At 35.2% G+C, this 25837-nt stretch overlaps 1 long non-coding RNA gene across 1 annotated transcript; it reads left to right on the forward strand.

Annotated features, from left to right (window-relative positions):
• The first annotated feature begins 2389 nt into the window (after positions 1-2389).
• Positions 2390-24980, forward strand: LOC140226516 (uncharacterized). The gene is made up of 3 exons (XR_011900976.1): positions 2390-2467; positions 10310-10463; positions 24932-24980. It is a non-coding gene; the product is annotated as an uncharacterized lncRNA (long non-coding RNA).
• Positions 24981-25837: the final 857 nt, after the last annotated feature.

Genomic DNA, 25837 nt, shown 5'->3' on the forward strand with positions numbered 1-25837 from the left:
TTATAAACAGCAGTTTTTCTTTTCTTCTTTTCTTTTTTTGGCAGTTTCTGATTGTGATTAAAATGAAAACTTCAATGCCCTTCCAACCCAGAAAAAAAAAATCATAACATAGTGATCTAACCAAGGAGTGAAAGTGCATGGAAATAGTGCAAAAAGGTCGTGGTGTAAGTTTTTCCACAAATTGATGAGATTAGACAACATCATGGTTTCAATAGTATATTCTAAATGTAGCTAAAAGAACACTTTCTAAATAATATATATATATATATATATATATATATATATATATATATATATATATATGTATATATATATATGTATATACAGTGCGAGTTCCCTTCCCAAACGTGCGCGGTGCCTTATTGTGAGTACCATACTGAAAGAAATTAGACTGAGGCGGACATTGCTCTCGATCTTGAGTCTCCCTTTTCAATCAAGCTTTCGGCCAGTCATCAGGCCTTCCTCAGGATCCATCAAAAGAATAGTTATTATATGAATAACCTGATGTGTCATAATATGAATGCAATTTCATATAATACCAATCTTCTGAATTATGGCCTTTATAATACAATACACAAGTCAGTCATTCAATTCATTCAAATCTAACCTCATCTAATCACCAATATTATATATATATATATATATATATATATATATATATATATAAATATCATATATATCTAACACAACACCTCACACAGCAAGCATATCCCAACGCCTTAAAAGCCGTTGAAAAAGGCTGGTTACACAGTCGAAAGCTTGTGAGAATAAAAAGGCCATAGTCAGCATTACTGCAACGTCTGCGAGTCATTCGTCCGTCATTATATACACATATATATATTTACATAATTATCAGGTTTCAGCCCAAAATTTATATCATTCTTAAGGAATAGCAACATCATTGGAAAATCCTTCTTACTCATTGCTTTTATGTAGGCCCCATCATATTTCTGACATTGATTTGTGATATCCTCAGATGATAATGATCATTTATATTTGTGTTTAATGTTTGTTTGGATTTTTTTTTTCAAACATAAGATATGGTTGTATATATTTTGTACTTTTGTTTTGTTGTCAATCATTTTGTAATCCCATCACTGACAAAGTGGAAATATGAAATAAACTTGAAACTTGAAACTTACGCGCCGCGAGGGTTTAACGTCAGTTTTCAGTCGGTGGTAAAGCTCTCCGCGCTTCATTGAAACACAAATGAAGGGTCATGTGTTTTATTTATTGTTGTCTCTAAAATGGTAGGAAGACAAATTCTGAAGTTGTTTGAGAATTATCATGTCAACGTAATATAAGGAATTATTAAATAAGGAATTTTATTACTCATAACATGAGTGGCAAATCATTGCAACCAGATGTTATTGGTGTGAAAAAATGCATTTCATGTCAAAATGCATGGAAACAAAAGTTGCATTTTAGTGATTTGCAGTGACTTTTACACAAATAATCAAACAATCAATCATGATTTTGAACATCTAAGCATGGTTTATCGCACATTTTTCTATCTCTTTCTCTTCATGAGCATACAGTAAAGTATGTGATGATTGATATGTCCACCATCCGCTTCAATGACCAGCCGGCATCTCGTCCTCATACTGTTAACTGAAGTTTGTACTTGGCGCTGCTCGATGTTGGCCCATGCTCTCTGCAAGATGCGCTGAAATTATTGCAGTAAAGTGTCATTTTCACTTCCCTGCTTGCTTTCCGCTTAATGATATTCCAAAGATTCTCTACTGGATTACAGTCAGGGAATCTTGTAGGCTACTCCATACGTTCTGTGCCATTTACCTCAATAAACTGATCTACAACTTGAGCGCAGGATGCAAAATGGCCATAGGCACATTAATGTGATCAACCCAAATTGGAATTACAAATCACATGGCTTCTCCCAACATTTTCATATTGAAAAGGCTATTGTTTAAAAAGTATGCATAACATCTGTTAAATAGGGAAGCACATTGCACCTGAAGAAATTCCTGAGAATTACAAAATTTAAAAAGGTCATTTTCTAACTTACATAGGAAATGTATACAATATGCTTCATATAGCCTAAAGTGCAACTTTTCCCCCCAATGAATTTTGACATAAAATGCGTTGTTTAACACCAATAATGATATCAAGTGCCAATGATATGCAATTCATGTTATGAGTAATTAAAATTCCTATCCATAAAACAAATCCGTAAAACACTTTTTAAGATATATTCAAAAATGTTAGGGGGGAACTTACTTTTTTTTTGCTGAGTGTATATATTTGCTTTATATCAATGAATTAGCATGAAAAAACAGGATATTTTTTCCACTTTTTTGCAATTTTACGAGATGCAACAATTATTTCTCATTACGAACTCCAGATCCCGCTTCTTAAAGTGCGCGAAGCTCCATCAGCAAGTATTCTTCAATCCAGTTTACATCTACCCTGTCTGAATTCCTCTACTGTACGACATGTTAGGAATGAGGTAAGCTTGAAGAAATTTCCCATAGAAATTTGGTTACGCATACGCGTTGTATGGGTGCAACTTATTGTTATTCAATACACCAACGTTAGGCACGCTTTAACTCCAGGAGCTACCATTCCTTCAAAAATGTATTAAGCACTTGCAATAAACCTAGGGTGCATTTATAAGATTTTTCTTCTGCCAGAAACAGTGTTTTGAATCACTGTTTCTGGCCAAACAGTGATTCTAGCTCGAAAAAAATTCTTATAAACGTTCGCCGTGATTTGAAACAGTGTTTTGAAACACTGTTTGTAAACGCACAAAATAGTGCGTTTACAAACAGTGTTTCTGTAGAATCAATGTTTCAAAAATCTTATAAACGCAACCGCGATTGCAAACACTGTTTATGTGACGTCACAATGCCTTGCGCGCACCCTGTTTGACCTTTTGCCGAGGAAAAACTGCGCAGAGTGAGTTGCGCAATGACACAGTCTGAGCGAGAGCCCCAACACGCTCGGAGAAAAAATCTTATAAACGCTCTCCTAACGAAACTGTGATTTGAAACAGTGTTTCAAAACAGTGATTCAAAACAGTGATTCTAGGCACGCAAAATCTTATAAACGCACCCTTAGACGTTCGTGCACATGTGTGACACGTTGTCTTTTTTTCATAGGAACCAAAGTTTGCAACTGATTGACGAATTGCCCTACATCGACGTAAATAGGCACTGAATTGATCAGTGTCCGGTGATCAGGAGGTCGTAGGTTCGAATCTTGCTCGAGTATGTACGCCCATGATTTTTTTTAGCATGGCTACTACTAAAACACTGATCAATTCAGTGCTTATTTACGTCGATGTAGGGCAATTTGTCAATCGGTTGCAATGAAAGTATCTCGACAGAAGAATTTCATGAATTTGAAGAACCAAAGTTTGTTCTGAGACTTCAGACTCTTCGGACCTGCTATGGCTGTTACTAGCCCAGCAATTGGTCTTACACCATGTACATGTGTATGCGTATAATATGTATGTGCTGCATTTATTCTATTTCAAGAAAGGTGCATCATCCTGCCTCTGCCGTTTCGTTGCATTACTTCGAGACAGCCCAGACAGGTCAACATAGCTGCTAGATTAACTATGCTCAGCGCATTTATCAAAGCGATAAATTTCTCAATTCTCTGTTAGTAATTCCGCTTGTGATGGCGAACAAAAGGAATTAGCAAATTTTGATAGTCGATCGCAATGACAGAAGGAAATGGAGTTGATTGAAATGAAAACCACAATAGCTGACAAGTCGAAAAGTTTCGAGCACCTAACATTAACGATTATCTACAATCAACAATCATACCTTCGAAGCATTAAGATTAGCGAACAAGAACAATACTCGGGGGAAAGGTAGCCTGAGTTACTGGGGTTGAGAAACCTGCCAACGAGGACACCGAATACCATGTGAATAACGTGCGTGATGTCCCCCTCCAAAAGCGTGACATTGAGCGTTCACATCTGTTGGGAAGACAGCAGTTGAAGGCTAAAATTGTACAAAAACAAACAAACAAACAAACAATCTTGCCACAAGAAGCTCGAAAGGGAAAGAAGAGAAGCCATTGCCACAGTTGTTACCATTTGGGGGTAACTATTTAAATCTGAGCCCGGCCTTCTTACCCTATCCACAGCCAAAAACATTCAAGCAAAAAAAAAAAAAAACAAAACAAAACAAAACAAAAAAACGTTCCCTCATTGGTCAACGTCAACGGTTGGAGGGATTTACAGGGTGAACAGGGCAAATGTATAAAGTGAGAAAAGCCAATAGAATATATCCAATGAGATTCACTGCATTATGTTTTCTATAATACACACACACACACAGACACACACACACACACACACACACATGCACTCAAGGAGCATGCATAGTGATAATACAAGAACACGCACACACACACACACACACACACACTGATACGATGCAATAGAATAAGTTGTCTCACAGCGCTTTACATCACATCGCCTTCATTAGTGCTTCTATTACAAATACATACACTCTATGTCAACTTAAATTCTCTTTAAATTGTATGTACCCCGAAACAATTTCAAATCTATCAGTAACAATAAATTCAAATTCAAATTTAAAACACATACATAAACACACACGATCGCGCAAGCATCCCGCAGCACATTAACCCTATAAAGCCCAAGCTATCTTGACCCTTTCCAGGCCAAAACGGAGGGGGGGGGGGAAGGGGCGTTGTGCCCTCCCTCCCCCCCCCCCCCCCATATCAATTATTTAGTATATGACATATCCTCATATTTGGCATGTGGGTAAAGCAACTCGTACTCTACATGACCAAAAATTTGAAATTTATCAGGGTCACCATTGAGGGCATTATTTACCAAAATATAAAGAAATAAATAGGAAATAAGCTAAGATCATGTGTTTTTTTCTTTATATTTCTTTATCCCCAGCATATTTGTGACCGTGCACCTCAAAACGAACATAAAGTCGCACACACTGATTTTGCGTGGGGACTGAAAATAAGTGAAATGGGTCAATCTAGCCGAACTTGACTTTTTTTATGTTTTCTGAAAGAGCGGGTCTTCTTTTAAATTATGCTAAACTTTGGTATCATAAAACGGGCAGGAAAACATGTTTTTTTTTAGCAGTTTATCTCGAACATTTTTTGTAGAATAGTGTGATTAGGTGTGTCTTTAGAATCCCTTTTTCATTTCTGAAAAACCTTGTCCACACTCTTCACTTTCAACTCTGATAACTTTTGAAAGGATAGTGCTACTGCTTTGAAAGTTAACATTGATTATGGACGGAATGTGTTAATGAGGTATGCTTAATTTCGGTTTAATCTGATAATCCCTTCATTGTTGTTACTCTGGAGGTTTACTTCCTGTTTTATGTCCCATTCATTACACAACCAGCACGGTTTGGCAAAGATTAAGCGCTTGCATAGACACTGTACTTCAGAGCCTCTTTTCTCAGTTCACACTTTTCCTGAGTTTGTGCTTTCTTTCCAATATCTAGATAGGTTAGGAGAGTCCATTTGATTTGAGTTGTACATCATTTTAAAGCTTAAAGTCTGCTCTTTCAGAATATGGTCTTACCTAAAAATTCATGTCTGGCGACTTTTTGTTTGTTTTGAGGTGCAGGGCATATGTTTCTATTTCAAATCAATCATTTCATTTGACACAACGGGGAAGCAAGTTAGCCTCCACTATATGTAATGGTTACAATTTTTGAAGGTCAATACGTGGGGGCGCTATTCATTACAATACAACAAATATATGAGATCTATGATGTATTGCTTGGGGTGGGTATTGGTGTCACATTTCATATTTCCATGATATTTGAATTCTGAGTTTGCAGATTAATGATAATTATGATAATCGAATGATATTACAGGCCAAGCCTGTGTGAAAATGACCAAAAATAAAAGGGTTGTCTTTGGAAAATGTTGCATTTTCGATTATTTTTATGATGTCTATTATTTGATGCCTATATCATATAAAATATAAATGAAGCATAAGAATACCATTTTAGGGTAATTCATTTCCATAATTACCTCACACTTTGGTACTTCAGCAAATTACAGCCAAGAACACCCCAATTTCGTGCATTATTATGTTAACTTAAATTGAAACAGAAAAACATGCAAAATCCGACTGACATGGTTATCAGTTTACGGTTGCCATGACAAGCAACAATATCGGACATAGCTAAATTGTATATCAAAATTTTTCCAGAAGATTTCATACAGGATAATTCACCAAATTTGGTTGAAATGGGATTAAGGGTGTAGGAGTGGCAATTGAAAATATGGGGGAGGGGGGACAATGACTCCCCCCCCCCCCCCTTAGGGCTTATAGGGTTAAGATGCAGCCTTTTCTAGTCCTTTAGGAGAAACTAATCTTTGTGATGTTAATGTTCGAAATTTTCATCATGGCATTATGAATGGATGTGAATTTAATAATGAGGATTTGGTGAATTTTATTGTACAAATACACACAATAGGTAACCACAAAAGTTATGTAGTCATGCACCGTCTCAAAACAAGACAGTGAGAGAAAATTAGTGGCTGCGGTTGTTGTTTTTTTTCCAATTTTCAGAGAATTTCAGTGTTTAGTAGGCTTTTGTATTTTTGAGCTAGTGCTAAAAGCCTTGCCTGACTCAGCCGACATCACATTAAGCAATGAATTGGGCATATTATGCACAGGGAATGACAACTAACCATTTGCTTTTGTTGTTCTAAATAAGTGCAAGCTTGTATTTCAAAGTTTGCCTGACTTGGCAGGCATCCCAAAGCACTGAATAGGGCAAATATGGGACGTGTTCTTACACAGCAACAGCGATCTTCAAAGTTCAGTTTTAATTTCCTTTCCGTCAAATAAACAGAAAAAAATTTTAAGCAGAACATATTTTTAATAATTGCAAAAGCATACATTTTCAAAATACATGTGATAATGGGTAAGAAATTGATAAAAACAATTGAGTATATATATGTGACCGTGCACCTCAAAACGAACATAAAGTCGCACACACTGATTTTGTGTGAGGACTGAAAATAAGTGAAATGGGTCAACCTAGCCGAACTTCATATTTTCTGAAAGAGCGGGTCTTCTTTTACATTATACTAAAATTTGGTATCATAAAACGGGCAGGAAAGTGTGCTTTTTTAGCAGTTTATCTCGAACATTTTTTGTAGACTAGTGTGATTAGATGTGTCTTTAGAATCCCTTTTGCATTTCTGAAAAACCTTGTCCACACTCTTCACTTTCAACTCTAATAACTTTTGAAAGGATAGTGCTGTTGCTTTGAAAGTTAGCATTAATTATGGACAGAATGTGTTAAGGAGGCATGCTTAATTTCACTTTAAGTTGATAATCCCTTCATTGTTGTTACTCTGGTGATTTACTTCCTGTTTTTTGTCCCATTCATCGCACAGCCAGCACGGTTTGGTAAAGATTAAGCGCTTGAATAGACACTGTACTTCAGAGCCTCTTTTCTCAGTTCACACTTTTCCTGAATTTGTGCTTTCTTTCCAATATTTAGATAGGTTAGGAGAGTCCAAATGATTTGAGTTATACATCATTTTAAAGCTTGAAGTCTGCTTTTTCAGGATATGATCTTAACTAAAAATTCATGTCTGGCGACTTTTTGTTTGTTTTGAGGTGCAGGGTCACATATGTATAAATATATATATATATATATATATATATATATATATATATATATATATATTTATGAAGGGTTTGCTTGCAAAAACCGATAAGTCCATTTTTTAGATTTTGAAGTACGATCTCTGTCATAAAGTACAAAATAATACCTTTTAAATGATATATTGGTCACTACATATAAAGGTATATTTTTGAAGTTATGGTCAAAAGAAGCAAAAATTTTCTTATTATTCTCTTTATTTTTCTTGACCTTTAATCGCAAATATCTCCATTTATCAAACATGGACTTATCGAATTTTGCAAACAAACTCTTCATATATAGGCCTATATCGGGTGTCCCCCGAAAAGCGGAATGATTGATTTTCAGTACCTTGCGTCCTAAAAGTGATATATTTTTGACATCGTTAGAAAGAGCATCTTCTGCAGAAAACCATGACACAAAAATCATTAAATTTGCTTCAGTTTTTTTTTTTATTCTACGCCAATTTCTGATATGCAGTCATTTTCTTTTTGCGACTTATGAGATAATAATTTGGGTTCGATACGCGTTCCATATGGTAAATTGAGTAAGCTCGTTGATCCATGTCAACAAAAGATAACGCTTTCATATTGGGCGTGCACACACACTCACACAAACAAAGACACACACACACACTGTTTTTTCCTGGCCCGTGCCCAATGTGAAAGCTGTAGTATCTTTTGTTGACATGAATCACCAAGCCTACACAATATTCAACGTATGGATCGCGTGTCGCATTCAAATTATCTCATGAGGCGAATGTATGAATATATTAAATGCAATCATTTTCAAATATATTTGAAAATGATTGCATTTTCAGAAATTAGCGTAGAATCAAAAATACTGAACCAAATTTAATAATTTTGGTATCACTGTCTTTTGCGGAAGATGCTCTTTTTAATTATGTCAAAACTGTATAACTTTTAGAACGGAAAGTACTGAAAATCCAACGTTCCACTTTTTTTTATTGTTTTTTTTTTTGGGGGGGGGGAGACCCGGTATATTACGAATTATATAAGGATGGGAAAAGAAATGGAGGGTCCCACTAAAAAGCAAAGCCCCGATGGGGGACCCATAGAAAATGCATTAAGGAACGAATAAACAATTAATTATACTACAAACAGATATAAAACAAAATCAAAAGAAGTAATTTCAACTGACATATCAAATTACGAAGGAAAAAGGGAATAAGAAAAAAAAATTAAACTACAGCGCTTGCCGCCGTGAACACAAGCAAACTTGATTCTATGATGTTAGAGTAATGACGAAATGCAACCTGGATTGAATATATGGCAAAGAATTGTGTATATATACCGGTAAGATTGGAGAAGAACGTGCATAAAAGGAGAGACGAGACATAATTTTTTAAATACTGTACAATAGTAGGAACATCTAGGGAGATTTGTGTATGACAATGTTATTCTCAAATAAAGAAAATGCAATTAGTTAATGCTCAATTAAATGATGACTTATTGAAATGACGAACCCAAATCGGATGTATTCTAAAATATGTCATTAAAAACAATTTTAATTTATTTTTAAAAAGTTCACAGTTTTAGCTGTTATTGTATTATGAAGTGAGTTCCATTCCAATACTTTGGCCCATGATAAATGAAGGTGTTTTGACCCAGCAAAATTCGCAAAAATAGCAAAAAAAATTCATTCGATCCCCTTGTTTGGTAATTGCGAATGGATTGTTTTCTTTGAAAGATTATCCTTTTCATGATTATACATAAATTTTCCAAAATCCAAAAAAAAAAAGTTTAATTTTCAGTATTTTGTGTTCAATGAAATAACCGGTCATTATGAGAGTATGAAATATGATTATGACTTCTTTTGTAGTAGTGACTTCTTTTGTAGCAGTGGTAAGTTTCTCTAAGAGTGTTTCTTATGAACTTAACATGGGAAACCCGCGCACTGAAAAAAAATATTTACGCCCGGGTGTGTGTTCAGTGCGCTTGAGACTTTACAGGGCTACCACAACCAAGCAAAATGAGGTTAAAAAAAAGAAACTTTTTTTTTTTTTTTGGGGGGGGGGGAACTTTACATTTAGATCTGTCTGTGTTAGGAATACGTAAAGAACACTGGTGCATTGTTTTCCGCGTTGAAGTTTGTTGAAAAGATTCACCTCCTGATTAGTCAATAAAACTTTACACTTAGAAGGTAAACAGTTGTTTACGGTATCACTCTTTGTGGGATATGTGTTTACGCTCGGATAAGCAGGAGACACTCTTTCAGAGAGTGCGAAAATCAACTTGCGTCAAAGTATGGTAATGCTGAGGGGATGTTTGAATACATTTTGGGTGTCAGTTAGGTATTTAAAGATCTAAATGATATCCCTAGCAAAATTAATCATCTCATACATATCTACACAGTCAAAGTCACTCAGTCTCCCTCTCTCTCTCTCTCTCTCTCTATCTCTTACACACACACACACACACGCACACACACATACACAAACATAATCACACACCCAGCTGATCTTTGACTTTGATGTCCTGGATATCCTTTGGAGAGGTTGTGGCTCGTTCCTGCTCTGCGATACTTGTACCACATTATGAATTATTATGGTGGAACGGGGGAGGGAGGCACCCCAGGTTCCACCGGCTATGTCTTGTTTTATAACTTATACTTCATTCATATCATATTTTTTAATTCGTTTCTAGTTCCCTGAATATGAGTCTTCTGTTCAAACTGAGGTTTCTGGTCGTGCTCTTGGTTCAGTTACAAGCAAAGCTGAGCTGGGAAGAAAGCGACCTACTCACCAAGAGATGGAGCATGATGTCCCGTTTAAATACAACACACCCGACCAAAGCTGTGGTAAGACAACCATAAGTAATCATAATCTATAATAGATGGAATTTCTAGTAGAATCAATGTAAGAAATAAAGTCGATGAGTGGTTCGGGGAAGAGTCTCTGTCTAGTCCTCGGTGACTGTACTTCGATGACAAAGCAGTAGTAAGAATGTTCATGCCATTTTTTAACCAATTACTTTTTTAACAGAACCATGATACTATTGCTACTTATTAACATAACTAGTGCTCAAGTATTTCTTCCGTCTGGAGTAAATTGATAATACTTTTATCCATGTTGGTTTCACTAGCACAGGATAGCCCATACACACCTGCCAAATTGAAGGGTCCCTGGACAGTGAAAAGTGAAAAAAAAAAGTGAAAAGGGGTCAGATGTCACATATATATCTCAAGAGCAACCATAAGCAAAATATTATGGAAGTAAGAAAGAACATGTATTCGGAAAGATTCACAGAACACACACACACACACACACACACACAGATATATAGGTATATAATACTTATACATTACATACATATATATATATATATATATATATGAAGGGTTTGTTTGCAAAAACCGATAAGTCCATTTTTGAAGATTTTGAAGTACGATCTCTGTCATAAAGTACAAAATAATACCTTTTAATTGATATATTGGTCACTACATACAAAGGTATATTTTTGAAGTTATGGTCAAAAGAAGCCAAAATTTTCTTATTATTCTCTTTGTTTTTCTTGACCTTTAATCGCAAATATCTCCATTTGGCAAATATGGACTTATCGGTTTTTGCAAACAAACTCTTCATATATATATATATATATATATATACATATAATTGACCATATTATGCAACAGTCCAAAATAAAGATTATGAATTAGTATTATTATTAGTCTTAGCAGACTTTGACATTTTGGTCAACGTGATGTCAAGAGCTGCAGCTGCTTACGAACAAAAGTTTACTGAAAATGGAGGTTTCTCCGTTAAAGAAGTGTCAAAATGCAATCCACATTGTGTTTAAAATTTCACTTATTTAGTCACAATCACCATGTAACTTACATTTTTTTTTTTTATCTGGTTTGTCTTTAGAAATCAGTCGTTTGTCCATAATTGGGCAGCTATAATCCTGTCTCCGCCTTTTTACCGTCAGGCCCGAAGTTAGAATTTTGTGAACCTTTCGACCGAGCAGCGTACGGACAGGGAGGTTATATCTTTATAAATAAAAGAATAAATTAATGTTTGCATATTAGTTTTGGTTGACAAATGTATTAGCTATGAAGACAAGTCTCCTCTTCTTACCAATACTGAATTGCTCCAAGCTATCACACAAAGTTTGGTATCATCCTGCCTGCATATGTGCAAGGATGGGGGAGGCAATTAAATTGGGAACTACTTTTTACATTTCGAGCATCTTCTGGAAAAGTACTGGTCAAATGTTCACTAATCTTTGCATATATATTGTCGCGAGGGTGGTAGAATATTTGTACAAATAGACATCATTTCCCACCTGGGGGCCACTATAGGGGCACAATGCGGGAGGGAGGTGGGGAAACAAATCACCCAAATTTAGGAATCTTAAGAAGTCTTCTTCTTTAAAACCAAAAGAGATAGAGCGTATTTAGTGCTGCAGTGTGATAACGTAGATAATTGGCTGTGGTTTTATGGCAGATCCGGAGTTTTCATCTGGGAATCTGTTGAAGTAAAAATTGGGGCCAATTTTTTGGATTTTCAATTTCTGGAAAACACATGATCAATGTTACCAAACAAGGCTGGCAACATTGATTGGGGGTAGAAGTTTAAACAGAATACTAGACACCCCCCCCCCCTCCAATATATAGAATATTTTGACATTCCTATGTAAGGCAAGAAAGATATAATATTGATTATACTTTCGAGTTAGTTTATCACACCCTGTTCTTCCTTTGAAAATCTTTTTTTCCCCTCCAAACCTGGCAGATCTAATTGTCAGAGTGACATACAAATAGACACAAAAGCCCGAATTCACGAAGGTGGTACAAATGAAACCATGGTTTAAACCATGGACAAAAATCATAGAGCGTCAGGTGTCGCACGGAATATTTCTTAACAAAATTGGTCATTTCGTTGACAAAATGACCGTTTCGTTAATGAAATTATCATATCATGGACGATAATGTTTATTTAGTTACAAGATATTGTCATTTTGTTACAAAATAATAATTTCATCAACGAAATGACTGATTTCGTAACAAAATACTCCATGCGACACTTGGCGCTCCATGGTTTTTGTCCATGGTTTAAACCATGGTTTCATTTGTACCACCTTAGTGAATTCGGGCCATAGTTTTTAAGCTGGTTTTGTGTAATAATTATTATTTTATGGAAAATATCTAAAACTCTTCTGACAAAAAAAAAATCTAAGCGCCTTACAATTAACAGAACACATTGACATTCGACAGAGCAACTCTTTGTTCTTTTTCGCCAATGAAGTATCATGGGTTATAGAGTCAGATAAGAAATTTAGCTATAGTCAATGGATGATAGATATTTCTAAGGAATTTCTCTCAGAAAAAGAAATCTTAAAACTTCCGTGTAGTACCATAATTATACAAATTCATGTGTTACATTTACAGATGAAGGCACATTGACATTTTTTTAGAGCAACAACTCTCAACTTTATTTTCATTTCCATCAAATAAACAGGGAAAATTACATGCAATGCATTAACAAAACATATTTGTAACAATTTTAAAGAAAACGTACTTGTGATCACGAGTTAACAACATAAATTCATTTTCTAAGATATATTCATATTCATAATACGAGGATTGGAATGGAAATGGAGGGTCCCACTAAAAAAAAAAGCAAAGCTTCTAGGGTATTGGAACATTGGAAAATACATACCCCAAATCAAAGAAACCAATGTGAACTGACATGAATTCAACTGAGGAAGGGTAAAAAAGAAAAAAAAAAGAGACTATGGTACAACACGCGCCATCGTGGATACAAGAAGACTAGACTTCATGATGTAAGTTTAATGATGAAACGCTCCCTGGATTGATAATGCGAAGGATTTTGTACATATACCAGTATGAATGCATGAAAACAGAAAGAACAAAAAAGACACACTGTTATATCGCACAAAAAAGTAATCTGAGGAAAACCTATGTTTGACAGATTATGTTTCCTTATAAAGATTTTTGTATAATTGCTTAATGCTTGTGAAAAACATGACTTCATTAGGACAATAAAAGCGAAACTAACTCGGTTGTATATCAAAAGATTTCAATAGAAATTATTTTAATTTGTTCTTGAAAGATTTCAAAATTTGTGCTGATACTATGTCGTTTGGAAGTGAGTTCCAATACTTTAGCCTATCGTAGATTAAGGTGTGCTGAGCCAGCAAAGTCCTACAATTTGGCAAATGGAATTCATAGCATCGCTTTGTTGGATAATTATGGATGAATTGATTTTTTGAAAACATTGTTTCAAATATAATTATGTGGAAGATTATTTTTATCATAGTTATAAATAGGTTGTCCCAAATCAAACAAATACAAACCTTTAATTTTGAATAAATATCTTATTTTCAAAAAATAACTGATTACTATGAGACAAAAATGCAGTGTGACATTTAATACGCAGTGAGTTCTTTTGCAACACGAGTAATTTATCCAAGAGTGTTCTATATGTATTTCCCCACACGAGAATACCATAGATAAGGCAATATGAGGGATGAATTCAATGTAAACAGAGAAGACAAAGGAAAACAAAATTTAATCTTGTTGATTATACCAATATTTCGTGAAATAGTCTTACATATACTATCAATATGAATTTCCATGAAAGCTTATCATCAACTGTTATTCCAAGAAATTTGACATGAGAAACATTTTCCAGTGGAGTGCCATCAAAGACAATATCAACAGGTAGTGCCTCTATGGAGTTGCTAAAAAGCATTTTCTTCTTGAAGATTTAGAGATAATTTATTAGCTTTTATATATTGAGCAACTTTTTTTTCTAATTCATAATTTAATGTATTTACAAGGGTAAGAGGATTATTATGCAAAAAAAATAGATAAATTTGAATCATCCGCAAAGAGAATGAAATAAAGAACATCTGATGATCTACAGAAATCAGTAATGTAAACAAGAAACAGAAGCAGAGCTAAAAAACTTCCATTTGTGAATTTCAACCATTTAAAGAGACATATTGCTTCCTGTTCATGGGGTAGGTCCTGAACCTCTCCAAGGCCTTCCCACGGACTCCGTAATGGTGTAGTTTATTAGGTAAAATAGCATGATTAATGGTGTCGAAGGCCTTAGAGAAGTCCTAGAACAAACCTATGAGATGTGAAGATTTTTCGATAGCATGCGCCACTTTTTTTACAAAACTCAGTAATGCATGTGTGGTGCTATGTTTTTCCCTAAAACCAAACTGAGAATTAGAGAGTATATTATTGAATTTCAAAAGAGTAAAGGTTCTTTTGTAAACATATTTTTCAAGAATTTTGGACAATGTTCATAAACAAATTGGTCTATAATTATTGACATCTCATTTATCATCTTTTTTGAAGAAAGGGATGACTTTTGCTATTTTCATACTTTCAAGGACAATAACATTAAAAATGGATAAATTAAATACGTAAGCTAAGTTATCCGCAATTGAATATATTACCCCTTCAACAGAAAATTACTGATGTCATCGTGTCCAGTTCTTTCTTTGGAGCTAAAATCTGAAACAATATTGATTATGTCCTGACTATATGTTGGACTAAGAAACATTGAGGTGGAATTTGATGGACCTAGAAACTCAGAATGAATATCCTAGAGTTGAATAAAAAATGCATAAAATATTCCAAAGACAAGTTATCATTATTTGTGTCAAAAAAGAAGACCAGACTATCACGTCTAAGCTATCACTTAGAATTGCTACATATTCATGTGTAATTCTTCGTCTTGATGAACGACTAGATTTATTATCAATAGTATCATTTAGAAACAAGCTAGTCAAAATAGGGAAATGATCTCTAATATCTGAAAGTAATGTAAGGGAATCGGGAGAAGGCAACATATTACCCCCAAAAAAGATCAGACATAAGGGACGCGAATTCATTAACTATACGTATGGGCTTAGATATCAAAGTTATATAGGAAGGAAGCAGATAAAAATGTTTCCAAAAATCTTGTGAAATATTTTTTTGTTTTCATGAATTTATATTGAAATCTCCCATTATGAGTCATCTTTTTTTTAATGAAAACTCGTTTTTTTTTTCATCAAATTTGCAAAATGATTTAAAAATGATTTGATATTCGCGCTAGGATGTCTATACACTGCACCTATTATTATATTTGTACTACCAGGAACTGTAATTTCAATAGAAATAGATTAAATAAATTCAGTCATTCCTTTGAGCTCATCACGAAATACATAATCATACTTTTGTGAAGCGTATAAAGCAAAGCCCCGCCCGTCCCTCTTTGCCTGTTATTAACTACAAAATCACATCCGTCGAGTGCAGAAGGACGACTTGAATCATGGGAAAGCCAGGTTTCGGTTAAACCTATTGTCGAAAATGTTTGCATGACGGAATTATTTAAAAGTAACCGCAATTCTTCAAAAACAGTATTAACACTTCTAATATTAAAATGTATGAGAGAAAAATGATAGCATCATACTCCTTGACAAAATTATTAAACTGGTTGAGAGTAAAATATTCCGAAGATGAATTTAGCATTTAGTTTTCTACATTAAAATCAGTATCAAATTCTTGCGACGATGAATTAAAACTACCTGAGACATGATTATCAAATGAAAATATCATTTTGATTAATATTTGCTTCTCTTTCTGGCAAAGAAGGTCCTACCATATAAAAAAGTCATGATTAATTGAATTGAATGCAGTGTCTATTGGATTGTGCCGTACAGGGTAAGCGTAATTGTCATTGCTTGTGTTCACAAGGGCACCTGTAGAGGGCAACACAGGTGATTTTGACATCTTGAATGTATTTGATGTACGAGACTAAAATAAAAGAAAATGCTGCATCTATTTTGAAAGAAAGTCAACGTAACATTAACCCCATACAAAAGGTACCACGTATATTACAGAGCAACTAAAAATTATCTGAGAGCGTCTTCAACCTTGCTCTAATATAAAATAGTGATTAGAATACACTAGGTAAGAATTCAGATATACAAAAAGGAAAAAAAATAAACTAAGTAAAATGTCCCTTTAAATTCATGAGTATTATATCAACCATTTTCAGAGAGCGAAAGAATAAAAACGAAAAAAAAAAAACTAGACTCGGAATTTGTCAACACTGACAAATTAGGTGATCCGATCTATTGGGAAATCAATGAGTTGAGTCTGATCCCAATAGGTTTCATCTGTGTTTAGAGACATTGGCCATGTGATATTTGGGTTCTCATTTAGAAAAGAGAGTCAGGTCTGCCATCTTTGGTACCAAATTCGGTATACACTATAACGAAGCTACAGAATGAAGTATATTTGACCATTGACCCAACTTTGCACAGCGGCCAAGATGGCATCTGAGCAAAAAGTGGTTATTTTGTGAAATGATTCTTGTAACATGGTCTTTGCGTGTGCAAAACATGGGAAAGATAGGACATGTATTCACCAAGATACAGGATGAAACATATATGACCTTTTACCCTAATTTACATACCCAAGATGGTGTCCGATCAAGTAGTTGTTATTTTATGAAATAATGTACGTGACATGAACTAAACATGCGCAAAATATGGGGGTGATAGAGGCTGTTTTTCTTGAGTTATTGCAAAGAAAGTTGCAAAAAGAAAGAAATATCTCAATACATCGAAGATAAGCTTTAATTTCAACCAAGTTTTTTAGCATGATTCCGACATCGTATGAAAAAAAAAAAAACAAAGAAACATAACGATAGCGCAAAGTCTCAGCTACAACATATTAAAATCTGGGACAAATTCACCAAAGGGTAAATGAGCTAGTGCTCGAACAAGACAATCATGTCAACTTTCACATCTAGAAAAATTCCCTCCCATAGAGATAAAACGTCATAACGAAGGTACAGAAAAAAGTACATATGACCTTTGACCCCACTTTGCACAGACAAGATGGCATCTGAGCAAAAAGTGGTTATCTTGTGAAATGATTCATGTAACATGGTCTTTACGTGTGCAAAATATGGGAAAGATAGGATATGTATTTACTAAGATACAGGATGAAACATATATGACCTTTGACCCTAATTTACATACCCAGGATGGTGTCCGATCAAGTAGTTGTTATTTTATGAAATAATGTACGTAAGATGAAATAAACATGTGCAAAGTATGGGGGTGATAGGGGCTGTTATTGCAAAGAAAGTTGCAGAAAGAAAGAAATATCTCAATACATCGAAAATTTCAACCAATTTTTTTGACGTGATGCCGACGTTGTATGAAAAAAAAGAAGGACACATTACGATAGCCCAAAGTCTCAGCTACAACATATTAAAATATGGGAGAAATTCACCGAAGCATCAGTGAGCTAGTGCTCGATAAAGATAGTCATGTCAGTTTTCATTTCCAGGAAAACTGCACTCCCATAGAGATAACACGTAAACTGGTCAAATTTGACAATGTTACTTTTAATCCCTTTTTTACGAGGTGATGCCGTCATCCAATCAAAATGTTGTTATCATATGACTGAAAGACCATTTAATGAGCTACAACATATTGAAATTTGGATGAAAATCAACAAAAGAATAAGTGAGATATGCTTGAGTGAACTTAAAATTCGATGACGTAATTTTGAAAATTTACTTTGTTTACTTTATTAAGAAATTTGATATCTTTTCATCATTTTTCCAGCATCGCCAACCCATGAAATGACATGTACAATTCATCAGCTTTCAGAATATGTAAAAAAAATGGGGGGTCACCGTCCATCCTGACGAGTAAAATCGGATTTAAAATTGGCGGTTTTTTGCCTTGTTGCGCTGTATATCGCCATTGACGCGCGCGCGGAATTTCAACTTTGACGGGCCCGTGTGACGTCATATTGAGTCAAATTGACGTGAAACTTGGTAGAAATATTCCTTGACATTTCAGGCATCCGATAAGTGTGAAAAAACGGGAAATTTCTATTGCATATGAGCTGTGCGAGCGTATGTGTGCGCGCGCGTACGCGTCCGTCCAATTTTTTCAATTTTTCAAAAAATGCTCCAATTGGTCTGAAACGTGTGCAAAAAAATTTGAGCTCGATTTGAGCATACAAATATTTCAACGCGCGCGTACGCGCACGTTTTAAGAGAAAATATGAATTTTGAGAATATGAGTAGAATGCGCATAGCTTGAAATATATGTGACATAAATTTCATTGAAAAATTCTATTCCATTAATGAGATATGATTGAGAATGTGTTTTCATATAATGACGTCATAGTGACGTCACGGTCGACTGATCAGTATTATACATTAGATCTGTCGTCTTTGGGACATGATACATATATGGTATAATTTTGAAATTGATAGGACGAGGACTTCCTGAGCTAACCTCTACACAAATTTTGTCCAGAAATAAAGAAGAAGAAGAAGAAGAAGAACCAACAAAGAATCCGTACAGATACAGAAGGTGATCCGAAGGATACTCGGATCACCTAAAAAACACATCTCCTATACCAGATGCAGGCTCATTGAATTCAGTGATTAACGGTCGCAAAATTATACATGAGAGGACATGGTTACAACTCTGGTTCAAAGTGAATAGGTAAATGCCCACCATCGTATGGTCGCAGTGCAAACGGTTAATAGCCACAAGCATGGCGCCCCCTGCCACGCCCCGCCGATTAGGCAAGGGACCGCCACGCAGTACCCCCATTAAGGCGCCAATCAACAACCACGTGACAGGGAAGCGCCACGCTTCGGACTGCATTATACAATGTAACAATAGAACATGCAGTGAAACCACACAACACAATCATCACCTGTGTATTACACCTGGGTGTCACAAGTAGCATTTATACACTGCAAAAAGTCCGGTGTTGAATAGTGAACACCGAGCTGGTGTTAAATTTTCTGTGCTCATTTATGGTGTTAATTTAACACCTACGGGTGTCATTTCCTAATTCTAAACTGTTTTTTGAAGAGTTTCTTAGTAACTGCACTTCTTGTCGATTTTTGATTTAAACAAGACGATCAAGAATTTTACATTAAAATATTAGATTTTTGAAAAAATGTGAAAATAAATTTACACCAAAGTAACACCAGCTGGTGTGGTCTCTTATTGAAGCTGGACGGGTGTTAAACCATTGATACTAACACCAACAAATATCAAATCAACACTATGTGGTGTCATTTTTGAATTAACACCAGTACAGTGTCAAAATAACACCAGGTACAGTGTCAAATTAACACCACGAAGTGTCAGGTGAACACTTTTCAACACCATCACAGTGCATTTTTAACACCTGTGGGTGTGGTCCTTTATTGAAGTTTGATCGGTGTTAGATTTAACACCATTGGTGTTAAATCTAACACCGATGTTTTTACAGTGTAGCTTTGTGAACACAACATCACATTCATGGGCAATTCAATCAATGGAGAAATTACAGACTGACATCACAAGTAATTTACACAGTATGACACAGACATGGGCAGTTCTATCCATGGGGAAATCACAGACTGTAAATCATAAAGAATTTACATTATTCCTGCGTAGAGGGGAAAAACGATAAAATTTATAAAACAAAACCCATTAAATGTGTCAAACAAACATTCTTAAAACAATTTTTTTTTTGTATAACCTTTTAGGGTGATTTTTTGATATATATTCTATCATCAAATGTTTCACATACAGGTGAAGGAACGAAAAAGAAAAAAAAATAAATTGAGTACAGGGAAATATAAAACTCCAAATAATTGGCAGACAATCGCATTAAGTCAGCCTTACAAAACGGTAATTGTGCTCAACATCTGAGTACAAAATTAGTTTTATGTGTGTATAAAAAGAAATTAAAATGAAATAAAATACTTCATGGCTGGCGAGATTAGGGGAGCCTCATTCACTGTGAATGAACAACAACACAGGTATTACAACCAAATCAACTTCATCTTAGCAAACGAGCGTTATTGAGACTCGAGTTTATGCACACACCTGGAAATGATAAAGTAACAAAATATTATACTTTTGAAGAGTTAATGAACGCATATGTCATATCAAACCAAACTCTTTTTTTAACCGATTATAGTGGCAGGGTCTGCATTAAAATACTACTTGTAGCCACGTGCCCATTATAGGGGCATCGCTTACAGAAGAAGAAGAAGAAGATGTAAAGAAAAAAACAATATGGGCAGTGCTGACCAAACTTCGACGATCCCGTAATATATCATACATTCTTGCATATCAAACTGTTGTTCACTATAAATATATAGTATGCTAACTATTTTGACAAAAGAAGAAGAAGAAGAAAGAAAGAAAAAAAAAACACCTCGCCTACACCAGATGCAGAATATTGAATCGAGTGATTGACAGTCACAAAGTTGTAAATGAGATAACATAGTTTCAATGCTATTTGAAAGAGGAAAGGTGAATACCCACCTTTGTGTGGTCACAGAATGATAGGTTAATAGCCACAAGCATGACGCCCCCTGCCACGCCCCGCCGATTAGTCAAGGGACCACCAAGCAGTACCTCAATTAGGGCGCCAATCAACAACCACATGACAGGGAGGCGCCACGCTCCAAACTGCACATACCATGAAATCCAACTATCACCTGGGTATTACACTTGGTTGTCACAAGTATAATATAATCATATGCGCAGTATAACACCGTAATGGGCAGTTCATTCCATGGAAAATTACAGATTGACATCACACGGAATTTATACCATAACATGGCGATGGGAATTTCAACTATGGAGCAATCACAAAATTACAAATCACACGTTGTACCTGCATAAAGGGGAAGAAATCGTCCAAATACAAACAATGAGCTTTTAGAATATCAAATAAACGCTTTGAAATCTTACCTCATTTATACCTTTTTAATATTTTTTAAAGTAAATCTATATTCTACCATCATATATTTCACGTGCAGGTAAAGAAATAAAAATAAGTGAATAAAATACAGGGAAATGTAGGGAAATGCTCTTATGGTAGCGACGAATCTCATGAAGTGCGCCTGTGCCTAGCCTATAACGATGGGGTTTCTTCACTTCCCAATATTTGACAGAGAAACATTATCAAATCAACATTACAAAGCGGTCGTTGCTTTTTACCACCCATCTGAGTACCAAAAGTAGTCTCGATGTGTATGTCTGTGTGATATAAATTCCCTGAAGGGTCCATTTATTCTAGTCTGGAGAATGGTCGCTGTTGTTGTTCTTGTTGATTTATTTGGTCAGTATTCTGACCAAGAAAAGTTTCTCGTACAATTATTGTAATTCCATTTTATGTTCAATTTGGCTTTAACGACTACTGCAGGGATTGATGATTTAATAGCGCGTACCCGAGCCAAATACAATACCATTTCGGGCAAGTAATTATACTTTTAGAAATATACAATTTACCCGGTCGGGTGAGTCAAATTTGCTGAAGCAAAATCAAAAGGAATGAACGGCCACTAATAACACACGAATCTTTCAAAAAAATAAAGTCCATTGTGTGTACAAATTGTTGGCAATTAGAAAGCAGTACTTTCAAAATTCAAGTGAAGCTAGAGCGATCATTATACAAGCTCAGAAAGCGACAATTACACGGCGCGGATATAGTATGGAAAAGAGTGCTGGTTTGTTGACGGTCAGGAGCAGCAATAGGTATATTGGCAGTTTCGATGTTAGAGACAGCCAAGGAACAGCTACCAGAGATGAGTTTGTACGGAATATTATGAGTGCCACGGAGAAAATGATCTCATTCCTTTTATTGTTGACCTCTTGTTCGGGTTCCAAAATGCCAAAAAGCAAAATATGAGATATCGTCTTTTCAATCTCTTTGAGTCCGAGTGGGTAGTAAGTGGAATGTTAAATCTGGCCTTCTCGGCAAGGTAATCCAACAAATTTCATCTTCTGACCCATTACAACAACAAAAATGCAATCTTATCGACAATCTTATCGAGGTAATAGGCTAGATGTGAGATCTAGCTTGACAACTCGCCTATATGTTTGTGCTCTGATAGAAAATGATGCTGATGGCCAAAAATTTAACAACTATAGTTCTCCTATAACCTTCCCGTAAAGTCATTAGCCTTTCCTCAAATCATAAACTCCTTCAGCCTTTTGAACCATGTACGGGGAGACAACTCTGAAAAAACGACAAAAACTACAATGGGACCCTCACCAGAAAATACTGTTATTGCAGTCGGACATTGACCTATTCAGACCGATAGGAGTGTCCCTTATAATATATTGATTCAACAAACACCTCTGTTTAATTCAAACACAAACATTGGAGTACACGCATGCAAGGAAAACGGGAAAAGGAATAAGAGAATGAAATACAAATATAATTCTAGGTATGTTGTGAAGTACATTGTACAGGCAAAAGTTAAGCATCCGGCTCACTTAAATCCCTGTCAAATCCCTTTTCCTGGTCTTTCTCAAAGTAATCCTGATACGACATTCACATTAGCACAAACACTATATCTCGTAATTTCAAATTGTAGACCCATCCTTCAACGGCTGCTCCCAACCTCAACAAAGCAAAACAAAGCAAAAAACCTCAGGCTATCACAAAATCATTACAGTAAATACATTGAGGCAAACTTTCAGTGTGCACATTATGTCGCTGCCTGGTAGTGGAATATTTTTTTTTTTCAGACTATGCTAATTTTGAGATTGGTGTACCAGAAATTTTATTCAAATCAAGAGAAGATAATAAACTGTCATACATACAGATTTACGTATCTTTAAATTCGCATAATATTCCTGTAAATATGCCCAAGTCTAACATAATTTAAGGGTATTTCCATGGATGTTTACGGGTTGTTGTTTTTTTTTTTCATGTGTAGGTGAGTTGTACTTCTATTTTGTTATAATGATAAAATAATAATGATAATAATAATAGTAATGATAATAATAATAATAGCAATAATAATAATGGTAATCATATCAATAATGTTAATGTCTTGTTTATCAAGGGTAGCCTCTTTAGTTTTGCCACTGCTCTTTAAGGGGGCCCTGCCATGATTATTACACTAGCGTTGCCAAGTACCCATACACCTGGGTCGAGAGGGACATGGTGGGTAAAAATCCTTGTCCAAGGACGCAAGCACTGGGCGGGAATCGAACTCGGGTCCAGAGACCTGCGATTGGGAGTAGGAAGTCCTCTCCACTATGTCATGTCTAATCGTTATTGTTTCTTTTCACAAGATGTGTCCTGATTATAGTATATTCATGCTATGAACTATAAAGGGAGGTTTGGTTTTTTTCAAAGAGTTATCACAGTTCTATGATAAGCCTTGAACATCCGGATCCCGCACCCGGATATCTACTCTCAGAACTTCCCTCAAATAGCGTTTTAAACATCTATGGGCAGAAGTATGTACCTGTTACCCTTAAACTCCTTCCCCGGTTTAAAAAAAAAAAAAGGAAGAAAAGTCGCGTTTTCATTACATTGACAATGTCTCCAAAACTGGCTAATGAAATATTGATTTAGATGTATGTATGTTTATCAAGTTGATCTGGCAAGACTAGGTTTCTATCATGCAACTTTTGTTTTCCTTTATTAACGTTCTCTCTCTCTCTCTCTCTCTCTCTCTCGCAATTTCCTATTCTTTCCATGAGCCGAAACTTTAGAATAATTTTAAAGAAGAATTGCTCTTTTAGAACATGTATTTGAAAAAAAAAATGAAGATTGATCATGTTCTTCCCTCTCAGATGTTTTGAGTCTTCTCGTAAAATCCGGGCGTGCGAATGTGTGTTGGTTTTGTCATGCGAGGTCACATATTTCTAATCCATTAACCCTTCCTCCTTCAAAGGAATTACTGTTAGATTATCTTACAACAGGAATTGATGCGAACGATTTTCTTTTTCTCTTTCCTCTTTGATATGATATCAAGAAAGGAGATGTAGTGAATACTAGTGTGAAAGGTGTGTCATGGGTGACTAAAATAGTACACACACAGAGAAAACACACACACAACACACACACACACACACACACACACACAACCCATTTTTGCAACTACTGATCAAATAATTGGAAAATCCAATGTCCGATTTTAAAGGTACTATATACCATTGGGAGCAGTAATTTGAAAGATGTTCGAGATCATTACGATGTTTATATGTAGGTCAGTTGTATCACAAAACATTATACATATCAATATTTCGTAATAACGCCTAGAATATGAGGATATATCACTAGCGTAGTGCTATGAATTTATCTGTAATCAAATTGTTTTAAGAAGTATCGAACTGTCACCAACGCTGCATACGAAGTGCATGATATTTTGTTTTTCAATCTTTGATATTATTTTACCCACAAGCGACAACCTTACCTTATCGCTGGATTGAATGTCTCATATTATACAGATGATGTGTCTATTCCTGGAATCGAAATGATATCTGGTGGGAGTCACGGTAATAGTCATAATAGTTTGTTTTGTTCTCATCGAGACCCTAATACATTAATTGATATGATGAATACTGAGCTTAGGTCTGTGCAATCCTGGATTTATGCCAACAAATTATCCCTGAATATAGAAAAAACTTATTATATGGTATTCAGTAATTCTTTGAATGTTGTCCCACATGAGATCAAAATAAATGATATATGTTTAACGCAGGTCAATAACGCAAAGTTTTTAGGGCTTTGGATTGACCGAGAATTATCCTGGAAAACTCATATTAATTTTGTAAGTAAAATTTTGTCCAGAAATATTGGAATTTTAAACAAGCTTAAACATTTGTTCCCTGTTTATATTTTGCAGAGTATATATTCTTCTTTAATATCTCCACACTTTAATTATGGAATTTTGGCGTGGGGAAATGCAATCAATTTACTATTAGATTCCCTTCTTCGTATTCAAAAGCGTGCAATAAGAATTATAAACCACGCCGGATATTTTGCTCATACCAACTGTTTTTTTCATCAAAACAGAATTCTGAAAATTCCAGACCTATTTCAGTATAATCTTGGAATTTTCATGTATAAACTAACAACTAATGAGTTACCATCCGTTTTTATTCACATGTTCAAAAGAAATCGCTCTATTCATTGCTACCCCACTCGTCAGAGTGACGCTTATCACCTTCCCCGTACTCGCACTATTTTTGCAAAGAAAACAATTATGTTTACTGGACCCAGATACTGGAATGACCTCCCTCAAGATATTACTTCTTCCTTATCCTTATTCACCTTCAAACGCAAACTAAAACGGCTATTACTTAGTGGATACACACTACCCGGCTCTTAGCAACATTTTTTTTTTTTTTTTA

This window comes from Diadema setosum, chromosome 3, assembly GCF_964275005.1.
Source record: "Diadema setosum chromosome 3, eeDiaSeto1, whole genome shotgun sequence".
Classification (NCBI taxonomy): domain Eukaryota; kingdom Metazoa; phylum Echinodermata; class Echinoidea; order Diadematoida; family Diadematidae; genus Diadema; species Diadema setosum.